This window comes from Apium graveolens, chromosome 10 (genome assembly GCF_009905375.1).
Source record: "Apium graveolens cultivar Ventura chromosome 10, ASM990537v1, whole genome shotgun sequence".
In the NCBI taxonomy this organism is placed as follows: domain Eukaryota; kingdom Viridiplantae; phylum Streptophyta; class Magnoliopsida; order Apiales; family Apiaceae; genus Apium; species Apium graveolens.
The window spans coordinates 90,589,086-90,598,085 of NC_133656.1; positions in this window are offsets into that span (position 1 = coordinate 90,589,086).

The window sequence follows — 9,000 nt, forward strand, 5'->3', positions numbered from 1 at the left end:
GGTTCGTCAAAAGGTTTGACTCGGTACGTTTAAAACTGAAATCGGGTCAAAAATATGATTTATCGCTCAAAAATTGACTCAGAATGACTCGTAAAACAAGCGACCTTTGAAAACAAAAGGATTTATGTCTCGAAAGTATTTTTAATGCAAGCGGAATATTTTTCTGAGTCTATACGCGTTCGTTTCGTATTAAACGGACGAATGGTTTATTTATGATGAATAAAATAAGAATACATCAAAACAAATTATAAATAATTGAATCAAATTATGATTTTCGAAAATAATAAAAGATAATAATTTGAAATCAAAATAAATATTTTAGAAATTTTTTCGAAATAACGTCTTTGTAAAACGGACTTTTCCCGGGGTTATACCCTTCAAAATCAATCCCAACTAACACAATCCAACTGTACTCTAATAAAATCAATAAATTTAAAACACACCAGAATTTATATTTGCACGTATAAACACCCCGGAAATGAAAATACAGCCAAAAGTGACTTTCAAGAAACTTCTAAAAATTATGAAATAAATATATAAACACTAACATGCTATAATATACTCAAATATGAAAGCAGAATTTCGAAATCGTTACCCAAAATAAATTCTGATCACTCCGAATAGAATATCTGATGTCCGGAAAATATCTCCAGAAAAATCCGAAATTAATAGTCATAGACATATGCACGCTGAAATGCCATGTGGAGTAATTACTACCTCCAAACTCTTTTTCTACGCCCCAAAAATAAATTAAAACGGAAAATATGCTCCACAAATTTTCTTCTCAAAAACCTTGCAATATATACCTATGCGTATGTATCGAAGTGCTGATCGTTTATATATATAATAATTAAAATTTGGACAGACGGTGGGTGAAGTCAAGGGGAGAAAGCAGGTGCGGGGAGGGGAAGTGGCGCAAGTGAGAGAGAGATAAAATCGGAGAGAGAAAATTGGTAGAGAGAGAGGTGAGAGGAAGGAGAGACAGAGAGATGAGACTGATGCTTGGTTCTGTACTTTTGTTTCATTATTTTTGTTTCATTATTTTTGTTTCATTATTTTTTTTATAAAGTACCGCAACCTGACACGTAACATAATAGAGATAATAAATAAAAAGGAAACTGCTACAATATTTTTTTTTGATTGCAAGTCCGATTTTGTCTCGCATTTTGTTGTATTAACGAACCAATGTGCGGGTAAATAAAACACGAAAAATTACCAAAATATTTTTAAAATTCTCTGAATATTTAAAAAACTAATAAAATATAAATTTCATAATTTTAAAATATTTTTGAATCTAACATCAGTCTCGTATTTTGTGATTTAACGAACAACTTGCGAGTGAAACTAACTCGAAAAATTACCGAAATACTTCTAGAATTCTCGGAATATTTAAAAACTAAAAAAATAAAATTTTCATAATTTTTAAATCATTTTTGACTCGCAACTAATACCCGCATTTAGCGATTTAACGAACAAACGTGCGGGTGAATATAATCCAAAAAATTTCCGAAACAATTTTAAAATTCTCGAAATATTCAAAATTTAAGAAAATACGAGTTTCATGATTTTCGAAACATTCTAAAATTTAATACTAAATTTACATATATATATATATATATCATATCCAAAAATAGATTACTTAGCCGCTAAGTAACTATAAAAACGATACAATTTAATATCAGATTTGGATAATTATCAAAACCGAACTTCTTATAAAACACCCTATGAGAATATAATGTACAATTTCCCGTCTCTCGAGAATACGGGTTTTAATGATCTACCGAAATGATTATTGTATAGAAAATTTTGTGTCGAGTCGCGCACGGGTCAAACAGTAATCCGGATCGAAAAAGTTAAAACACGGAAAATGTTCAGAATATCCAGGTTAGGTTAGGAAGGAGTTTTCCGAAGAGTTTCGGGTTGTAAAAATGCAAAAACAGTTGAAGTTGAACGATTGCCGGATTTATAAAATAGTTTTATAATTACTCGGAAAAAAAAGTAAATAAATTCATAAATTATTATAAAATTATATAACGGCCCAAAAATTACCAGAAAAATATCGCAATTATCTATACTTTAATCTGCACCTATAAAAATTAAAATACTCAAATAATATCATATATAAACATCCAAAACATCAACTTCAATTACCAGATAATTCACTAAAATTCACATAAAATCACATAAACAACTTCAAATAATAATAATAATAATATCCGAAAATATGGGATATTAGAGAAATTGCCCGAGCAGAAGCTTCACCTCATGACCTCTTCTGGGGTGGAGGCCGAGAAGGCGAAGGCAAGAATTATCTAGGCAGGCTCCTGATGTAGTTGAGATCAGAGTTTCTTGGTGAGATTCCATCAAGTGGTAGCTCTACAGTTCAAGCTGAAAGAGAAAATGAAGCAACAGTCACCAGCTTTTGTAATATTTCCAGTAAAATAAAGATGTGAAATTTACAGTTTATGGACGTAAATCCCCTTGATAAAATCTATGCCTTCAGCACCTGCTCTCTTAGGATTCAAAAAGGGGCAATAATTAGAGGTAGACTAGTTCAGTACTTTAGGGTTGTTCAAGCTTTACAGATGGAGGTTCATTTTTTCTTTGTTTTTCTACAAGTCATCAGGACTCGAAAATCTCAAATAGCAGCCTGCAAATACATTGTAGTCTTTCAGGAGTCGAGATGATGCTTGCAATTCCCAGAAATAGTGTTCAGAACAAATTGTTGAAAGTTCTTCGGTGATATATAAATTTCTTGCTTTTTTTATTGTTATTTTCAAAAATAGTTCTGCAAAGAAACACTGCCAGTCAAAACACACCGTAAATAATGTTGGAAAATATGGGTATAAGTCCCATATTGGTAAGTCATATTTTTGAGCATTATGACTAAAAGATGTGTGAGATATGATGATATTCTCTTAATAATGGAAATTATTATTTTCCATTAGAATTTGGCTCAAATATTATGGCATAAATTAATTTGATTTTGTTTCAGATTAATTGATATGGTGTATGTCTTGATATATTCAATCTGATTCTGTTTCAGATTATTTATGGAATAGAGTAGCTTGCAAGTATTACACCGATTCCATAATTAATGATATTTAATTATGGAAAAGAGTAGCGCACAAGTCTATCTACACCTATATAAACACCTCTAAGGCGTTAGGGTTAGACACACCAAAAACATATTCGTCTCTAAACACAAATCTCTCTCTCTCGGTGATAGTTTCGTGCCCGTTCAAGCTCGCTGAAGGTGCTCGTTATCCGTAACGCCGCCGCTACCTCGTTTTATCCTGGGAGGCTATCGACTCGCACATACGGTGAGAGGCGAAATAGCTTTAAGGAGACAGTTTCAACTGGACTCGAGGATCTCTCTTCTGTTTATATCTTTTCTTCCTCCGTTTGATTTCGTTTACTCACGCACACACTTGTTTGATTATTTGTATTAATCGCAGATTGTTTTCACAATCTTAAAGCTATTTATTTTATATACATCTGTGACTGATACATCTGTATCTGCTTGTTTTGTTGAGTAACAGATCGATGGAGAACCAAACTGTGAACGATTCGATGAACATGACGGCTGATCCCAACGCACAGATCACTGGATCTGATGGGGTTCACCAGCAGCCGATTAACCCTAACGCACGGATCGTACGATCTGATGGGGGTCAAACGCCTGTTGGACATGTGCCTTCGGGACATGTGCCTTCGGGACATGTGCCTGTGGGACACACTGTCATTGGACAGTTTAGTGTTCCTCTTGGACAGATATCGGCAGGATTCACTCCTCCGATCATACCTGCGGTGCCTACTGGTGTGCATACACCTGTAGTACAGACGCACGTACCATCTGTTCCACCCGTGGTGCCTGCTGCACCTGTTATGCCAACTGTGCCTGCTGCACATGCTGAAAAACCTGAGAAGTTCAACGGAACGAACTTCAAACGTTGGCAACAAAAGATGCACTTTTATCTGACCACAGTTGCATATGGATCGCTTCCTTAAGGAAGAACCACCGTTGCTCACTGCTGAGAGTAACATGCAGACTGTGTATGCTGCTGATGCTTGGAAGCACTCCGACTACATCTGTCGGAACTATGTGTTAAATTGTTTGTCTGACTCGTTGTATAACGTATACAGCGCAAAGCCAACAGCTAAGGTCTTATGGGAGTCACTTGACCATAAGTATAAAACCGAGGACGCTGGGGCAAAGAAGTGGATTGTTGGCCGCTTTCTTGATTATAAGATGGCAGACTCTAAGACTGTGGTCAGTCAGGTGCAGGAACTGCAGGTGATCATTCATGACATTCATGCTGAGGGAATGGTCATAAGTGAGTCTTTCCAAGTTGCTGCTGTTATTGAAAAGCTTCCACCTGGATGGAAAGATTTCAAGAACTACCTTAAGCACAAGCGAAAGGAGATGTCTATGGAGGATCTTATTGTTAGACTTCGTATTGAAGAAGACAACAGAGGGTCCGAGAAGAAAGTTAACGTTGCCACTGAGAAGGCAAACATGGTGGAGCATGCTCAAAGCTCCAAGCCCAAGAAGGCTAATTCTGGTAAAGGGGCAAAGCTGGCACCCAAGGGAGGGATTTCGAAGTCGAAATTTCAAGGGAAGTGCTACAACTGTGATAAAGTTGGTCATAGGTCTTCTGACTGCAAGAAGCCCAAGAAGCCCAACAAGAAGAAAGAAGCAAACATGGTAGAGAATATCTCCAAGGAGATGGGTGACATAGACCTCTGTGCTACGGTCTCTGAAGTGAACCTGGTCGGTTCTAATCCACGTGAATGGTGGATTGATACTGGTGCTACTAGGCATGTTTGCTCAGACAAGGCGGTTTTCTCTAGCCTCAAAGCTTCCGATGCTGGTGAGAAACTCTACATGGGGAATTCAGCAACTTCTACCATTGAGGGTGAAGGCATGGTGATCCTGAAGATGACCTCTGGGAAGAATCTGACTTTGAAGAATGTACTTTATGTGCCTGATATTCGCAAGAACCTTGTGTCTGGTTCTCTGTTGAATAAGCATGGCTTTCGCATTATAATAGAGTCAGATAAAGTTATTTTGTCTAAGAGTGGTATGTTTGTAGGCAAGGGTTATTTAACTGATGGGCTTTTTAAGCTCAATGTAATGTCCGTTAAGGACGATAATGAAATGAAGAATTCTTCTGCTTACTTGCTTGAGTCTCCTAATTTATGGCATGCTAGATTAGGACATGTAAATTATGACACTTTACGACGTTTAAGTGCAAAAGAATACATACCTAAACTTACTATCGATCCAAAACATAAGTGTGAGACTTGTGTTGAGGCAAAATTAACGAGATCATCATTTAAACGTGTGGAAAGGAACACCAAAGTGCTAGACCTAATACATAGTGACATATGTGATTTAAAATTCGCTCCAACAAGAGGAGGAAACAAGTATTTTATTACATTCATTGATGATTGTACAAAATACTGCTATGTATATTTGTTGAAAAGCAAAGACGAAGCTATAGATAAATTTAAAATCTATAAGGAAGAAGTTGAGACACAACAAACTGAGAAAATCAAAACGATACGAAGTGATCGTGGAGGTGAATATGTTGAACCGTTTGGGGAATTCTGTTCACAACATGGTATAATCCATGAGGTCACTGCACCATACTCCCCTCAGTCAAATGGTGTGGCTGAAAGGAAGAATCGCACTCTAAAGAGATGATGAATGCGATGTTGTTAAGCTCTGGGCTCCCACAATCGATGTGGGGAGAAGCCATCTTAAGCGCAAATAATATTTTAAATATTATGATGCGCAAGAATAAGGATGTAAGTCCTTATGAAATGTGGAAGAAAAAGAAACCAAGTTACCAACACCTGAAAGTGTGGGGGTGCCTTGCAAAGGTACTGATCCCTACACCGAAGAAGGTGAAGATAGGTCATAAGACTGTGAATTGTGTCTTCATCGGATATCCTCCACACAGCACTGCATATCGGTTTCTTGTTCATGAATCCAAGATTCCTGATATTCAAAAGAATACCATTATGGAATCAAGAAATGCCTCATTTTTGAGACGATGTTTCCCTGTAATCCAGGAAACCAACAACCTACGACGTCTAAACGATCTCATGAGTCTGTAGATGACGATAATGAGAGTGACGAAAGTGAAGACGAAAATGTGGGGGTAGTGAGAAGGAGCAAAAGACAATGAACGGAGAAATCCTATGGGTCTGATTTTATGACCTATTTGCTCGAAGAAGGTGACCCAAAAACTTATAAGGAGGCGGTTACCTCACCTGATGGACCTATGTGGAAAGAGGCCATCAAGAATGAAGTTGATTCAATTATGCAAAATCATACTTGGGAATTAGTGGACTTGCCAACTGGTTGCAAACCATTAGGTAGCAAGTGGGTTTTCAAGAAGAAGTTGAAAACTGATGGCACTATTGATAAGTATAAGGCCAGACTTGTAATTAAAGGATACAAGCAACAAAAAGGCCTTGATTACTTTGATACATATTCTCCTGTAACGAGAATAACGTCCATAAGGATGATGTTTGCTATTGCTGCAATGCGTAATCTAACTGTACATCAAATGGATGTGAAAACAGCTTTCCTAAATGGAGACATAGATGAAGAAATCTATATGGAACAACCTGAAGGGTTTGTTGTCCCAGGACAAGAAAGGAAAGTGTGTAGATTGGTGAAATCATTGTATGGTTTGAAACAAGCGCCTATGAAATGGCATGAAAAATTTGATGAGGTCGTGCTGGCCAATGGTTTCAAAATCAATGAATGTGATAGCTGTGCCTATTACAAGGATAACGAGAACAGCTATGTCAAGGAGAATGACAATGGCTATGTCATGATGACACTATATGTAGATGATCTACTTAGTGCTGGAAGCAATGATAAAGTTATCAAATCTACAAAGGACATGTTGAAATCAAGGTTCGACATGAAAGATATGGGACTAGCAAATGTAATTCTGGGAATTCAAATTTCTAGAACATCAGAGGGTCTCGCATTAAGTCAACCACATTATGTTGACAAGATCCTTGAGAAGTTTCTTAAGGATGACTTTGAGAAAGCTAGGACACCTGTAGATATGACTTTGCACCTATCCAAGAACAAAGGTGTAGCTGTTTCCCAATTGGAATACTCGAGGATAATTGGTAGTCTGATGTACCTCATGAGTTGTACAAGACCAGACATTGCATACTCAATTAGCAAGTTGAGTAGGTTTACGAGTAATCCGGGAGCTGATCACTGGAAAGCGATTATAAGGGTACTAAGGTACTTGAGGGGAACTCGAGACTATGGACTGCACTATGGCAGATACCCAGCAGTATTAGAAGGATATACTGACGCAAATTGGATATCTAGCAAGAAAGCACTTAAGTCTACGAGTGGCTATGTGTTTACATTAGCTGGAGCGGCAATATCATGGAAATCCTCAAAACAAACGGTGATAACTCATTCCACGATGGAAGCTGAGTTTGTGGCACTAGATAAATGCGCCGAAGAGGCTGAATATCTACGTCAGTTTCTGGAGGATATTCCAAGATGGCCAAAGCCTGTAACTGCAATAGGGATTCACTGTGATAGTCAATCCGCTATTGGCAGAGCACAGAGCACGATGTATAATGGAAAGTCTCGTCATATACGACGACGACACAGTTCCATTAGACAATTGATCTCAACCGGAATTATCACTATTGACTATATACCGTCAAAGGATAATATCGCGGATCCACTAACCAAAGGGTTATCAAGAGAAGTGGTTGAGAAATCATCGAGAGGGATGGGCCTTAAGCCTATTGCTTAACGGCATCATGGTGGACACCCAACCATTGCTGACTGGAGATCCCAAGAACTTGGTTCAATGGGACAACTAAATCATGATGACCAAATCACTGTGGGGGTAACCCCTGGCCTGTTCCTATGATGAGGAAACAGTGAGACCCGTAAGGTACGAGGTTAAGCTTTGAGCCTTTAATGATCTTTGATGAATACGTGGAGCTCAGGAGTGAACGCATGGAATTCAGTTGAGTAAACGCGGGTTACTCTATAAGATAAAGATCACCTATGTGGGAGAGAAGTGGGGCCGCTTCAAAGGAGAATTGCGAGGCACAATTCTTTAGAAACTTCTGCAGAACCAGGACGATGTTCCATGGCCAAAATGGACATACTCATGAGAGCTGAACGAGTCAGAAACGATATAGTGATAAGTATATCATCGTTTACATAAACGGTCGAACAGTTCAAGGACAAGCACGTCTACTGTCTACCAGTAAAGTCGGTATGCTTACTCGAGCGAAGGTTCAAGGAGCATTCTCTACCTATCGTATGCTATATCTGATCGAAGAAACTATCACCAAGTCAAACTCCGTGTCTGTCTGTCTGTCTGTCTGGTGTGTGCTACTAAGATTACCAATCTCACCCATGTGGGGGATTGTTGGAAAATATGGGTATAAGTCCCATATTGGTAAGTCATATTTTTGAGCATTATGACTAAAAGATGTGTGAGATATGATGATATTCTCTTAATAATGGAAATTATTATTTTCCATTAGAATTTGGCTCAAATATTATGGCATAAATTAATTTGATTTTGTTTCAGATTAATTGATATGGTGTATGTCTTGATATATTCAATCTGATTCTGTTTCAGATTATTTATGGAATAGAGTAGCTTGCAAGTATTACACCGATTCCATAATTAATGATATTTAATTATGGAAAAGAGTAGCGCACAAGTCTATCTACACCTATATAAACACCTCTAAGGCGTTAGGGTTAGACACACCAAAAACATATTCGTCTCTAAACACAAATCTCTCTCTCTCGGTGATAGTTTCGTGCCCGTTCAAGCTCGCTGAAGGTGCTCGTTATCCGTAACGCCGCCGCTACCTCGTTTTATCCTGGGAGGCTATCGACTCGCACATACGGTGAGAGGCGAAATAGCTTTAAGGAGACAGTTTCAACTGGACTCGAGGATCTCTCTTCTGTTT